This window comes from Spermophilus citellus (assembly GCF_964194105.1).
Source record: "Spermophilus citellus genome assembly, chromosome: 1".
Lineage (NCBI taxonomy): Eukaryota > Metazoa > Chordata > Mammalia > Rodentia > Sciuridae > Spermophilus > Spermophilus citellus.
In genome coordinates, this window is record NC_138182.1 from 163,474,350 (window position 1) to 163,490,469 (window position 16,120).

At 36.0% G+C, this 16,120-nt stretch overlaps 1 protein-coding gene across 5 annotated transcripts in view; it reads left to right on the forward strand.

The window, feature by feature from the left end:
- KCNN2 (potassium calcium-activated channel subfamily N member 2) overlaps positions 1-16,120 on the forward strand; it is a 439,076-nt gene that overhangs the window by 173,930 nt on the left and 249,026 nt on the right. For all 5 annotated transcript variants that reach the window (XM_081304749.1, XM_081304748.1, XM_081304751.1 and 2 more), the window contains one exon: positions 10,784-10,885. The gene's annotated coding sequence lies outside the window, so the exon portion shown is untranslated. The remainder of the gene's footprint in view (positions 1-10,783; positions 10,886-16,120) is intronic.

Genomic DNA, 16,120 nt, shown 5'->3' on the forward strand with positions numbered 1-16,120 from the left:
TGTCCACATACCTTCTGATTCAAAGTAAAACTAATCATAATACACCTAGATATAGGAATTTATAAGAAAATACAAGATATTACAAAAGTACGTAAATAAAACTCAAGCATGAAGTAAATCCATAGATAAACTCTATTGTCACAAAAATAGCAATCATTCCAAAATGCATTACATAGCTTCATATAATTTCACTCAGTATTCCAATGAGTTTCTTTTGGAATAGGTAAAAATTATTTCAAACAATTTATACAATACAGTAAGTGTTTAAGAGTAGCCAAACATCTTGATTAAGATCTGAAAGATGATTGTACTTCAACAAAAGTTAAAATTTGTGCCAAATTAGTATATCAAAACATTGTTCTGCTGGGCATGGTGGTGCATTCCTATAGTCTCCAGTGACTCTGGAGACTCAGGCAGAGAAATTGCAAGTTTGAGGCCAGCCTGGGCAACTTAGTGAGAAACCATCTCAAAAATAAAAAATAAAGGGTTGAGGGGTATGTAACTCAGCGGTAGAGCCTTCCTGGGTTCAATCCCCTGTACTAAAACAATAATAATATAAAACACTATTCTTTTTATACAAGATCTAAATAAATAGACCGGTGGAACCTAAAATATTCCAACATTGATTCAATTGCATACGGCAGGTTAGTAAAGAACAATTGACTTTTAATTGGATGATTAAAGAATGGTTTATTTAATAGATGTTGCTGTCATGAAGAAGGGGAAAAAACTAAGGTCCGTAGAACTATAACATCCACAGTATATAATGTAATCTATATTGAAAATTTAAGTATAAAAGATAAAAATATCATAAGAAAATTTGTCAGAATACTTATGAAACTTGAAAGTATAAGATCAAGAAAATTGGACATGATCCCCAGAAAACTTAAAGGTATGATAGACTATTCTTATAGAGTTTTCTGGAACCATGAAGTGTCTAAGATTTTATATCTATTTGCAAGCTAACAATTTAGCCTGTCACAATTTCATAGATACAGGCAGCAGATATGACTTCTAGATCAGAGACTTTATTACAGCAGTAACTGTAGCTATAATAGTAGCGTTTTCTTGTGCTTGTTTCTTAATTTCCATGTAGTGAAGTGGAGAGTGTTCAGTAACATCTTGCAAATACACTGGGTTTGCAGAGGTACCCTAAGCTTAGGGAAGCCAAATGTTTTGAAATGGACAACAGCATGCCTGCCCTTTACTGTAAAGGAGACACTGTCTCTATTATCCACGGCTGTTCTCTCTGCAATCATCCTTAAAAAGAGAATACAGAGCAAAAGCAGTCAGTTCATCGGCTGGGTAGACAAACAGAATGTCAAGAGATTCCTAGCAAGCTGCCTCCACCAAGAGCACCAAGTGAAAGGTGAAGTAATAAATTCATGAGAATACTTTTAGCACACATAATAAATAAACCCACAGTTTATTACATGTGTACATATATGTTAAGTGTGAATATTTTTGACCCTGAAATTCTGTGTTGGGAGTGAATCCAACAGACCTAAATCCATTTCACCATAAATATTCATTTACAAGGATATTTATATAAGCATTGTTTGTATGACATCAGTTGAGACACAACTTGGATGTCCATCAAAAGAAGAAAGATGACATTTATTCAATTTTTTAAATTTTTTCCTAAGAAAGACCAGCATTAGAGCTATTTCTATTCAACTGCAGGGAAAGCCATATTATGACAATAAGTGAAAATAAGGAACTTCAGAATAAATGATAGGAAGAGAAGGAGGAAGGGAAGAAAAGCAGAGAAAAAGAAAGAGAAAAGGGAGGGAGAAAGGAAGAAAGGAAGGAAATCTAGCTCTATATTTTTATGCATATTTTTGTAAACATGGAGAAAAGGATAGAAAAATATATTACCATTGGTTTTCTTAGTAGCAATGCAAGAAAGATTATTAACTTTCTAAAAATATTATTCATCTTTGTATTATTTTCCCTATTACAAATTATTTAAAAAACAAAAGGGAAAAATTAAATTGGCTATTACTTGACAATAAAAGAGTCTCAACATGACTTGATTGGCACTCATATATTCATATGTTCATTAAACAAATATTGAATATTTTCTCTGTGTTGAAAATGGCTTAGACACTGGGAATACTGTGGTTAAAAAAAAATCTGCTCTCATGGAATGTATATTCTAGTGGGGATGTCAGAAAATACAAAAATAAACATATGTATTTATAAAAATTCTTGGTACGTAGTACATTTTATAGCAGACAACGCCCTCGAAACAACATCTAAGTTATTTGTATTTGTGATTTAGAAGAAATTTTAAAGTTTTGAGTTAAAAAGAAAAAAAAAACGTATAATTATCTGATCCCAACTCAGCCATATAACTTTATAGGTCATAAATATATTTACTTCTGTTACAGGCATTAAAAGTAGGTTTCACTTTGGATGGGAGTAAATGGGATGAGCAAGCTGCCACCAGTGTACATTATAGATATAAAAGATTCTTCACCTCTTGTCTTCAACTACTGCAGACCATACGCACTGGATCTCAAAAGGATGGGTTTTCTGAAGGTAACTTAAGACAGCAAGTTCCAACAATTTTCTGCCCTAAGAGATGCCTGGCAAACACTAACCTCAATAACTGGTCAGCTACTATAAAAGGCATGTGAGAATGCTCCTGAAGGATGGGCTTCCTCAAATCCAGAACTGAAAGGCAGCTTTCAAATAAGCTTCATTCATTCACTCTAGTTAGAAGTGACTCTGAATTCCAGACAAAAAGAGGAAATTAAGGTAACTACACCATTTTGTCCTCGGAGCAGGAAAATAAACATATGACTGAGAGTAGCATTAGTTGAATTTTTGATCCTATAGTAACAGTTTTTTTTTTACTTGTTTGTTTAAAAAGAGAAAGAAATAGAAACAGGTTTAAGGCCATCTCCAGACACTAGGCCAACTATCTTCTTGCTGAAGTTTGTGACAGCAGCAGTAGCTTCTTGGCTTTGTATTTGTGCTTTCAATTCATCATGCAATCTGAAGCTTTATGCATTGAGCCTACTATGGAGGTCATGAGTCTCTAAAGTCATGAAGATAAGTTCATTTTCATAGTGGGTTTGCTTATTATTTAGAATGGTGCTTTTATTTAGGACCTGATAGTACTTCTGAATTATTCTGTAACTCAATGATAACTATGCAGGTGAAACCCTATCATAAAATAAAGCAAAAATGTTAATGCTGTCAAATTACTCAGCATAAAAGACAAGAAATAATGGGTTTATAATGCATTAACTATTTAAAAAGAATTGTCAATTAAATTGCTCAGGCATTTGCAAACAAATTCATCAGACAAAAGCAGATACTGGTAAAATATTTAAATCCTTAAAATAATGAAAGAGGATTAAGGTGTCAAAGTTGATAAGAACAAATTTCCTATAGTAAAGGCAGGAAATTTTTCTTCCTTAATCAAAATCCAGAGTGCTGTTGTCACTGTAGTTGCATCTGGTATGTGGGTGAGGGAGGCGAGAATTTGGGTGTTGGCAAGACGTGAAATGGCCTGAGTGTTAGCAGGATTATTGATGGATGTGATATCTCTTTAGGCACATAATAAAACACCTTGCATTTGTGTAGCACTTTATATTTCACCAAATGCCTTTGCATATGTTATTTCACTTAATCTTTTCAAGACTGTTGTGACTGAAAAAGAAACTAAAGTTTGGAGAGGAAAGATGAATTGCCCAAGTTTATGCAACAACTACATCAAAAGTAGAGTTTCTAATTTCCTGCACAGCATGCTTCAGCCATGCTGGAGCTGTCTTTTTGTTTAAAGCAGCTCAGATGAGCTGCTTGCCTGTCTGCTCTAGAACAATTTATCTGGCTGTGAAAATGACAATGTAAGTGATTTTTCTTGACAAATTCCAATATTCTTAAGAGAGAGAGAGAGAGAGAGAGAGAGAGAGAGAGAGAGAGAGAGAACTGCTGAGATTATCCAGTTCAAGGCCTTCATTTCAAAGTGAGGTCCAGAAAGGCTAAGCAACTTTCCCAAGGATATTTAGTAAGTTGGAGAAGAGTTGGGAATGAATCCATGTATCTTAAACTCAAAGCCCATGGGAAGGTGCTCTTTTTGCTCCCCTGTGCTGTTTCTACCCTGCTCATCCCCTTGACACTCCACCTAAACCTCCCAGGGAATTTAATGTGAGGTCAGTTAAAGTAATTGGCCTCAAACCCGTCAGAGATATGAGATAGATACACAGATTTTCTAGTATTGAAATTATTTCTTGAAGGATCAGTGTGTGTTCCTCTGACGTTAGCAAGAATCGTGATTTGGATGTAAGCTTTCCACTGATCCACTAGTTGAATTCAATTCCTGCCTTCATGAATGGGAGTTATGCTCTATGAAACTGCTTCGATAGATGCTCAAGTACTTCTTTAACATAAAAATGTGTGTAATACCGAGGAGGCCAAGAAATAACCTGTTTCCGTTTCATTTTTGTTTATTTGTACTTACAAGACATTCGTAATAGAAGTAATCTGGGGTGATTATATATCTTATTGGGAAATTTATTTTGCAATTGCCTTAGTCAACAAGAGCAGTCTAAACATTTATGTAGAGAAATCAGTGTGATTTTGAAATCTTAGGAAAGATACAATGTCAAAGTCATTTTTCATGTCACTGCATGTTTACCTATTATGATGATATATTTTGGCCTGTGAACTGAGTTGTTCATAGAGTAGAATGACTAAATCACTGAATGCCCAGAAAGGCTTTATAATGACTAATAAACTTGCCAAGTTAATTCTGACATTAATATGCATATAAAAGCAAAAACTCTGATATTTTGTATTATATGATGTAGCCTTATTTTACATTTATTTTAAGGCTGATTAAACAAGTATTTATGAGAGTCATAATTTCAAGGAAAATTGTAAAAGTGATTGGCCTTTAACTTTCAAATGAATAACACAATATTACTCCTACTTGATTTATAAACCTCAATGAAATAATGCCTTTATTATTTAACAATAGCAATTTCTAAAGTTCAAACTGATGAATCATTGGGAAGTTTTTAATTGAGAAGATAACACTTTTATTGGGATGTACTTCCTCTGATTTGTTACTTGAAGGTAGCAGGATTATACCACTCTCTCCTGAGCAGAATCAAAGAGTGACCTGGGGTAAGTGAGCTATGGAATGTCTCTGCTGACCATCCTGTGAGGGACACTTTCCTACACAGGCTGGCACCTTCTCACCACTCATTTGAGGATGAATCTAATCATTGTCTGCCCATAAATATTCTAGAAGTTCCATTTATATTCAAAAAAGTTCAACAAGTCACTTTAAAATTATTTATTATTTAAACTTAATATTTTATGTCTGGATTTAGTATTATTTAGATTTGGAAATTTCATTTCATAATTTCCATGCTGAAAATGTATCCCAATTCTTGAAGGCTTTTTTTAAGGAAAGTACAAGGATTGAAATAGACTTAGGGTTCATTTTCCATTGATCGATTGAATAGTTAGATCAACTACAAAGAATAGTTACCTTGCCAAGTCAAGCACCTTTTCCATGCCTTGGCAAATTGTCACATTTCTTTCTAGACATGGATTGACTTCCAATATTTTGTCCTTTGCACTTTTAGCACCATAAAATCTTTCTAAGATTTCCTTTAATTTGAAGGTTTGTTTGTTTTTTGTTTTTTTGTTTTTTTTTTGCTGTTGTCACCTCTGGAACATCTTCCTCTTTTCATCTATAAATACACCTTTGCTAAGTGTCTTTTGCTGCACATCAGTCTCTTGAAGACTGGCACTGCCATCATAGTATGGTCCATTGTTTCTTCTATAACTCTATTCATTTTCAATTCAAAATTTGGCTTCCAGCATTATCACTTTTCATTGTTTGTTTGCAAACTCAACTGTTGTTGATCATTTCCCTCTGCAATTATCATTTTTGTAAAACATCATGTGGATTTATCACTAGGGAGACAAATAGGCAATACAGCTACATGCTTTGGCATCTGTGTGTGACCTGAATAGCAGATGTGCAGTGACCAGTCAGTGTTAGATTTAGAAAGATGAGGTCTGTGTGTGAGCTAAAGATCTAGCAGCAGCGTTTGTACTTTGTGGCATTTCTCAGGAAATACATGGTGGGAACTGAAATTTCAACTGTGTTTGGGTCCTAGTATTATTTAATGTTTAACTATAATAACTAAAATTCATGCATATTTAAATCATGCAAAGAGAAGACTGCTTGTTTTATATTATAATGATTGTCAAATACATTGGGATCGATAATGACACAAGGAAGCAGAGCAAGAAGCACCAGGAACATATTAGATCCCTTAGAGGAACACCTGCTTATGTAGCCGACAGACCAGGCCACATCTGACTGCAAGAAAAGCTGTGAGAGAGCATCATTTTTGGTAGATGTCTCCTGGCATTTGATTCAGCACAGATTTTAATGAAAGGAATCAGAGAACACGAGGAAAATTGCAAACAGCAAGCGTTACCTGAGAGGGTACTCATTGGAACCACAGGTGAGATGTTTCCTGAGAAAATCCTAAAATAGCAAGTGTGTGTAGATCACTTGTGAAGTTATGTCTGAAAATAAGAATTTGTGATGGCAACTGGGGATAGAGCCAGAGAAAACTAGTTTCCCAAATCGTAATCCAATTTTGCACCTCTTCTGGGATAGCCTGAGAAATATGATTAATTGCTTGAGGTTTTGCTTTGGGAGTGTTTAAGAGCCATAAATGAAACCAGTTCTTGAAAGACTGCGCCAGAAGCATTTTAGAAGATGTCTTTGGAGAGTCCCAAAAGGTCTTTTAACTCTTGAGAGTTTTCAACTGCAAGAGAGGAATTTAAGTGACTGTTGAGATATTATGTAGCTGTCTAGCCTGTAAATAATGTGATAGTCACAGATATGATGGTTCTATTCACATGTATGTAGATCCTTTGTCCAAGAATTGCTTCAGTGTCTGCTACTGTGGACCCTCATGAATATGGCAGTGTAGTTTTATAAACTGGTTAAGAGTGTAGAAGGATTGCCATTAGCTAAGTGTTTGGGGAGAGAAGTGAGCACTTTTCTTTGGCTCTGATAACCTTTCTTAACATTCAACTACCTAAAAGAAAGCTTGTGCAGTGCTGGTGCCTTTTCAGTGGTACCAGTTTCCTAAAGCTTCTCTACCAGAGCAAACCTTTATAAACTTAACAGGGGTGTCTTCCCCTCCATAACAAATAGGCTGTGGCTAAGTTGGGGTGATGCTCTGTCAGGCTAGGATGGCCCCAAAGGGAAAATGGGCATCATGCTGGGGTCTCTTCTTCTGAGGCTGCAGAAGCTGAGGGTCTGAGAGAGGCCAGCTACATTCCTGGGATGGTGACAACTGAGTGAAACGGGAGGATACTGCGTAAAGATTCAATGTGCCAGGTTTGAAAAGAAAACAAAACTCTGGTGCCAGCTGCCAGAGTGGCTTTGTTCTGTGTTTTGCGTAAGCCATTCCCAATAAGGCTTGGGTCAGAGAATTTCATTGCACCAGAAACAGAGTGGCAATAACTAATCTCAGGGATGGAAAATTCCAGCACAAACACACCCTCTGGAAGATTCTCTGTGGCAGTGTGCTTTCATAGTACCACCTCACCCTTCTCTCCATCCAACCCCAGGCCAAGCTCCATAGTGGAGCAATAATGGTTCCTGCCCCTGTGTAAATACGCAGAGGAACTACTAAAACACCTGTGCTCTCTTCCCCCATGCTCATGGCAGTAACGAGCAGATCAGATACCGATGCTAAAAGTTGATCATTTTCTCAGTTAGACTTAATGGTACCTACTGCTACACAATGCCAATTTGTGTGTTTTGAAAACGTGGTGTTTGGTTTTTGAAATGGGAAAGCCCACTAGAGTCAGGAGTCTGTGATCCAGTGGAAAGATCTGCTTAAAAAGTTGTATACCTATACCTATTTATAGGATTTTGAAGTAAGATTTTCTTACAAATGCCTCCCAAAATATCTGATTTATTTTATTTTATTGTTGGTACCATGGATTGAACCCAGGGTCAGTTAACCACTGAGACACATCCCCAGCCCTATTTTATCTTTTTTTTTGGGGGGGGTCGTGGGGGGTGGAAACGGGGTCTCACTAAATTGCTTAAGGCCTCACTAAGTTGTTGAGGCTGGCTTTGAACTTACCATCCTCCTGCCTCAGCCTCCTAAGGCGCTGGTATTACAGGCATGTACCACCATGCCTGGCCAAAAATTTTATCACCCAAACTTAGACCCACAGAATCTGAAGTTCACTTATGGTAAAGGACCTGGAAAGTAAAACCAGCATAAGTGGGACTTTTGTGTAATCAGTCTAACATGGGTTGCTTGACCAGCATTTGGAGACTACTTCTAGACTACTATAATGCACCTGGCATCCCATCTGGTATATAAATGGTAGCTATTGATGCTGATATTATTTTATTATTATCCAGTTCAATAAAAAAAAGATATTCCAAGCTGAAGCACTGACAGTGGAATGAACTGTCTTTGAAGGTGCTGATATCAGTGTTGTGGGAAATGGAATATGGATAAGTCTAGAGAGCACACAATTCTAAACTTAGATCACCCCAATTGGAATACTGACTTTTACACTTATTAGTTCTCTAACCTTGAGAAAGTGATGAAGATTTAGTTTCCTCATTTGTAAATCAAAGATAGCAGATAGCACATACTTCTATAATAGAGTTGTAAGAATTGCTTTCCCAGGTAAAAAAATAAAAAGCACAGTTTTAAAAATTTCAACATTTCTGATATTAGAGTCAACAGGGATTGTAGAATAACTGATGGCATGTTTCTTTCTTTCTTAGTGGTACACAATATGATAATGCTTCTTAAACTGGTAAAAGCTTAAATTTAATGAACTATTATAAATTATTTAATCCTTGGAAATTTCTAACACTAATGTCTTTTTCATAGCAAGCACTCAAAAAGGTAGCTATTACTGATCATTTTACTTTTGTTTTTGTTTTCAGAGGAGGGATTATGTTTCAGTTAGTTCTCTGTCTTTGATGATGTTCACCTCTTCCAAGTTTGGCCCAAAGTCCTCCTTCTGCATCCCAGTTCAGCTATTTTCAGAAACCAGCCTCAACTGTTTTTATGTTTTGCACCTGAGATGTTGGCCTTTCCCTCTCCTGCTTTCTATCCTGACATAGCAGACTCTAGATTTTTTTTACCACTTGGGTGATGGTGTGGGCAAGGTTGTGCACACGATCCTTCGCAGTCTGGATTGGTCATGGTGTTTGATCTGGGGACCCCACTCCAAGGCCTTCTTACATAACAATTTTCTTTGTTTCCTCCAGATTTTTACATGGATGGGAAAGGACAATATGAATATTGAGGGTTTAGGATACCTCACACACAGGATTCCAGCTTGAGAATGGTATTATCTTCCTAATTATAGCAAGAAAACATCATCCTCAGGGGTGGGGATGTGGCTCAAGCGGTAGCGCGCTCGCCTGGCACGCGCACGACCCTGGGTTCAATCCTCAGCACCACAAACAAATAAAGATGCTGTGTCCACCGAAAACTAAAAAATCAATATTAAAAAAAAAAACTCTCTCTCTCTCTCTCTCTCTCTCTCTCTCTCTCTCTCTCTCTCTCTTAAAAAAAATCATCCTCAGTAGAACAACAGGCCAGTGCTAGTTCTACCACTGCCTATTTTATCTCAATTAAAACTGGGAAGGCTACTGAGAAATTTTGGTATCTTGGGCATTTTATACTTAATATAAATGTATACCTCACCAACTTCCAAAAGACTAAATGAAAAGGATGACAGTCAAAGGCAAAGCATTTCTGGATCAAAGAACACAGGGTCTGTCTGAAGGATGCAGAGAGAATAGATGTTTCCAGGTACTTTTTTAAAAAGATTGCACTAATTTCAAAATAAGTTAGGCTTTATTTCCTGGCAGCCAATGCAAAAAAAAAATAATTGCACATAGTTTTTATAGTCTCATTTGACAAGCAGAGAATGATATCAAATTTATTCAGAGAGAAGAAAACATTTTGAAACTAAACTCAAGCGATTATTTATCATGTGGATTTCTGACCATGGAGAAATACACGAACAATATCTAAAGCAAGCAGTTTCAAACAATTTTGCTGGCTCACTTCTATTACAAGGAGAACATTATTAACAAATTCATTTAAGTTGTTCCCATTAACCTGTAATTTACAGAGTACTCTGAAGAAAAGAATCATGACATATAGTAACCATTTAATGAATCAATCTGGAATAGCTCTGGGTGAGAAAGGGACACTTGACATTTATGCCAGGACAACAGGAAAACCAGAACTATCCTTGTGAAAACTTCAGTGTATGGTCACCCTGAAACAGGATGTCACCATACTATACCATTCAGATTTATATCAGTAGGAAATTTTCAGGTGTAAAGTGCTATAGAAACAATATTCTGCATAGAAAAAAGCATGTGGAGAGTATAGACAATCAAAATCAAAATAACAAGGCATTTTTAGTTCTAATGATTCTTAAGTCATGAAGGTGAACCACATTTTTTCTTTCTTTTTTTTAAAGACATTATTTAAAGCTCCATGGACCACATTTTGGAGGACATGAATATGGTATCTCAAAAGCTCTCAGGTTTCTAGAAGGAAATTTTCACTGACAATATTTTAATAAATTAAAATAAGCCAAAAAAGATGCAGCTATTCAAATTAGGCATAAATTGGAGTTAGACTAAATATATAAAAACTTAAAAAGGGATTTTTAAAAAAAATTCTAGCATAAAAAATAAATGGGAGGCATTTATTTTGTTTTTCAGCAAGAGGTATGCAAAGCTGATGCCTTGCACCAAAAAAAAAAAAAAAAAAAAAAAAAAAAAAAAAAAAAAAAGATCTGAATATGAAGAGCAGAAGATTTGCAGGTAAGAATACAAATGCTGAAATTTGGGGCCCCATCTTAAGTGTTATGGGAATGGCTTAGTATCTTGGTGACTTACCATATACCCAGTGTTCACATATGTGAGTTTGTCCAGTAACTCAGCATTCTTGCCTGCCTCCCTGTAGTTTCCATTGAGCTATGCAGTTGTCCAACCATATCCACTGGGCACTGGCTCTAAGACCTCTGTGGATACCAAAATCCACAGATGCTCAAGTCCCTTATATAAAAAGCATAATACTTGTATATGCACATCCTCTTGTATACTTTGTATACTTTAAAACATCTCTAGATCACTTATAATATCTAAAACAATGTAAATGTTATGCAAATGGTTATATACCATATTGTTAGGGAATAATAAGAACAAAGTAAGTCTGTACATGGTCAATACAAACACAAAATTTTTGAAATATTTTTGATCCAAAGGTGGTAGATTTTTGAATATGTGAAAGTGTAGGCCCAACTTACAAACAAAATTAAGGGTAGCTATTCCAGATAAGATCCAGCTAAAAGTCTAGAAACCTGGAAGAAATCTTCTAATGACAGTATGAATGTATATCTTTATTTTTCTATAATCTTAAAAAGAGATAGAAGATATGAAGTCTAGTTTGAGCATTTTGGAGAAACCTTTAGTGCCAGGAACATTATATTATAAACAAGCTATAACTTTGTATGACTGATGCCTGTGTCCAAAGTTAGCATGATTCTTAGTTATCCTACAGGTGTGCATTTAAAATTAGGGAACTTGGCAGAGCGTCTTCCTTATGATGGTACTCTTGTTGGATTTCTAAGTCTACGCATTTAGGGTCTCAGGAGAATTGGAAGTGTCCCTATTACTGAGAAGCAGAAAGAGCACTTGCCTAGTGTTGAGCTCATTTTCAAAGGTTCTCTGCAACCAGAAATTTAGAAATGAAAGTTGGCTGTGTCGGCTTTGATGTGTCAGAACAAAATTAGAGACATTTCCAGTACTTGGATGGAAATGTTAGCTGATAATATGAAAAGGTAGAGTGCACAGGGCACATCTCAGTAAGTCTGATGAAAATGGCATCCAAGAGACGGCTAGTAATTGGATCCTATAAATGGTATAATGAAGTCTATGGCCCTTGAAGGAATGCATGCAAAAGTCTATGAAACGCACAAGCAGGATTCAGTGTGAACCACACCATTGTCTATTTTGGGCAACACTAAGAACCACTTGTTCTGACTGAGTTACTTCTACTGCTTAAGTCTGAGACTGGTTCTAATTGAAAAGCATTTAATACTTCTCTCCAGCCATCCAAAGACCATTCATTGCCCACCCATGGTGCTGAGTAGATTTTGACTGCCTAACAGTGAGAACTAAGCAAGGTTGACACTGATGTTTTAAGACCATGTCTAGACCAGATGGTGCACAGGTTGATGATGTGGTTTGATTGGCAAGCCACATTTATGCCAATATTTAAAAGCAAGATGGTTTCCATAAAACTAGGCACTTCTGGATTCCCAAGATGATTGAAAGCTTCTATAATAATAATTCCACATTGCATCATGGTAGCAACCACTTAAAGCTGAGTGGCGCTGAACCTCTGTAAAAGGGATGCAAGGGCTCTCCAGTTTGCCACAGCCTTTCTTCAGTGCTAATTGTGTTGCTGATTGCCCTTGCAACCAGCTTGCTTTTCCTATTTTTACTGCCTGGTTAGCCTTTCTGAGCATTTGATTTTCTAATCTTGATCTAGATTAGTGGGAAATCACTGGTTTAATTGAAGATTCAAAGGCTTTCAAAATACAGGTTGGCTTGAATCTTACTATGCTATTTATTAGATTATAATTTTGAACAAGTTACTTAACTGCTCTGAGTCTCAGTTTACAAATTTGTGAAATGAAAGTAGCAATACCTACCTTGCAGAATTGTTTTAGGAAACATGTAGTGTAGTTACATGGCAGAATATTACTGATTAAATGCTAGTTATCTTTATTTCTAGTGTTGTTATAATAGTTGTTATTTGGTTCTTTCTACATATTGTTTTATGGAACAAATGACTTCACCAAGTCTTTCCTTTAGATAACATTCAGTAAATTCTTAACTTCAAACAAACTATACTCGCTGTGGTGACATATGCATGCCCCCTGAACTGTTTTATTTTCTATTTTCTCACAATTAAATTGTGCTTACTTAGTTGCTTTGTTTTTTTCCCGAGAAAGTATAGTTTCTTTGCTTCTTCTTAATTTTGAGTTCCCTTTCTTATATGTAACTAGAGAAATAGAATAGTATTGGAAAAAAGATTATTTGCAGTTTATATGGTTTTTCTCTGTTCCTTAGAATACTTCGAAATGTGTTTCTATTAGCATTTATTTCTTTGTACCCTATCTACTTCTAAATTGAATTATCAAGAAAAATCAAGGCAATAAAAATATGGTAACATAAGAGAATGCAGAGAAGTCAATAGAAAATTCACTTCCCTTAGATGAAGTGAAGCTTGGGATGGCAGAATTTCTTCTTGTATTTTCTCATAGCTGAGGCAATAAGAGAACTTCACCAGGGAGGAGATACCTAACAGGTTCCAGAAGTTAAGGATAGGTGGTTCAGAATTTGCATTTATATATATTCTATCCCTGTTTCAACAGTAAGCAACATTGCATTACAGGGACCCTGTAATACAGGGAAAGGGGCATTAAGGTCCTCAGTTGTATCAGATTTGACAATTTCATTTCTATTTAGCTATCAGAGAGGAGCAGAACTAAACAAGAAAAATCAATGAGTTTATGGACATTAACATTCTAGATAATGCATCCTAAGTTTTTGTAGCCAGAACCATCTCATTCTGTAAAAGTTTGATGTTTTCATGGCACTCTATGTAGTATGTGTGTGTAAAAGAGAGAGAAGATGGACAGGGAGATGATGAGAGGGCATGTGTGGTCAGCCACACAGAGAAGACTAAAGACTGAAAAGAGAAGTCTGCAGTCAGGGCTGTCAGTCTGGATGACTTTTCCCTGACCTGTTTCACTACTTGAGCGAGCAGCTTGGCTGTCACACACCTCTCTTATAAACAGCATCGTCTTTCCCCTGTCTTGGTAGAAACTGCTTTCATCCCAAAGAGCTCTACTTCTTTCTAGGAGGTCGTTCTTCTTAAATAGTCTTTCTGAAAATCTAAAGCATTTGAAAAGACACTTTGTATTTTTGCTCATAGACGAAAAGTAGAGGTTTCATTGTTGATTTTGCCTGAGCAAAATCTGATGACTGCCTGCCATCCTGGCAGGTATTATGAGGCCAATGGACCAAGATATTTCCCCCAGAGCCCTCAAACCCTAAGTAAGAAAGGTCTGCAGTTAATCATTTGAAGGGAGGGGAGGCTACCTTATGGGAATGTATGTCAGATGGGAGGAGTGGAGCACGTTGGGAAGTCCACAGTGAGACGGAGGTAAGGGTCCTACCTGGGCAGAGTGGAAGCAGAGGAAAGAAGCACAACACATAAGTGAGAGACTTATTATCAGGAGCACTCACGTAAAGCTCCCAGAATTTAAGCATTGGCGATACTGTTTTTTTCCTCATTTGTTGGGAGTACTTGGAAGTGATACTTTAAGAAGGAGGAAATCTCTCCTCATTTTCATTATTGTCTCTTTTTATTATAGCTATTCCATTTCTACCCTATTTGCACTATGGGCTATTTGTAGGTTATTAATAAATATTGTATTTATTTTTCAGACAGAGTTTCATGGTTGTATTAGATTGTTGGATGCTTGTTAAATCTTTATTGGGCCTCTATTATGCAATTACTCTGAGTCTTGTTTGCACTCTGCATTAAGGACCTTCATTTCATCAACCGATTTATGTGCCAAGTGTACTTCATCAATGTGGTCATTAAGAAAGGGCTAAAGACGTTTAGCAGAGAAACTTGACAGCTCATGTTTTTCACTTAATGAAGTTTATGGCCTTTTATTCTGAGATTTGCTACCCAAAATCAGTTTTATCTGAAGAAAATACTTCTGGAAAAGAAATTAAAGCATGAAAAATTATTGTAATGTTTTGCTATAGACTATTTAGGAGAGGCTCTATCTTAATGAAAAGCACATACACACAAAAAAAAAAATAGAAAATACTCAGCATTACTGTCCATTCTTTTTAAATTTTTTTTTTTGTAGTTGTAGATGGACAGAATGCCTTTATTTTATTTGTTATGTGGTACTGAGGCTAAAACCAGGTACCTCACACATGCCAGGCAAGCACTCTGCCACTGAGCCACAATCCCAGCCCTCTTTATGTTTTTGAATAAGCAAAATATTTTATAAAAGACCTTTAAATGTTTCTATGTAAAGGGATAAAAATCTTCTGAAGTGCATTGTCTTAATCCTGTATATCTATAAGGTAGACACACTTATTTCTTGAAATTATAGGAAGCAGATATCAGCTTATCTGAAATAACAAATGGTTTTCATTTTTTTGAAACTGATATTCAGGTAGACTCATTTAAAAGACACTCACTGGGTCATCTAATTTCTGTAGAAAATTCTTCAAAAACTCTGGTCCAGCACAGTAGTTAAGTTGAAGCAGTCCCCACTATTGGCAAAATGGGGCTTGCAGAGATATTATCACAGCAAATATTTCATTAAAAATATTTTTATAGTGTTTTTTTCTGTATTCTAATGTAACACTTGGATTAAGCCTTTTCTTTATCATATCTAGGCCTTAAAACAATTTTTTCTGCCTTTAAGAATATGACTTATGCTCATCCTTATATCCCCTAATTTTCTAAAACTGTAGCATTTAAAAAGATTAAATGAAATCCGTTCCTTTACCTGGAGAAGCCTGATTGAAAATGTTGTCAGTGAACTTTAGAAAATAGAATTGGGTACAAAATCTTACTATCCAACTATCTGTAGGCTTGGCTTTAATGGAGAAAAACCATAGGTAATCTGATAAATTTAGAAAGTGGGATCTCTAATAATTCAATAAGAACTCATTGGCTTGAAACAACAACAACAACAAAAAAAAATGGTTTGCTTGCTAAATGACAGAGCTCTATTTAAGGCAAACTGCTTTAAGTTTGCCTGATGTTTTTTTGCTCGGTTGGGAGGATAGGGTGAGGGAAAGGAATGGTAAAGTTGAAGAGAGAGAGGTGGAAGGATCTTGCTGAAGAACTGGCAGAGACATGTTGTATTTAAAGATCTTTTTCCTATACAGACAGAGTCTAGAAGGGAGGCAGACAACTATTGGGAGTGCCAAGGCCTAAGAGTGACAGCA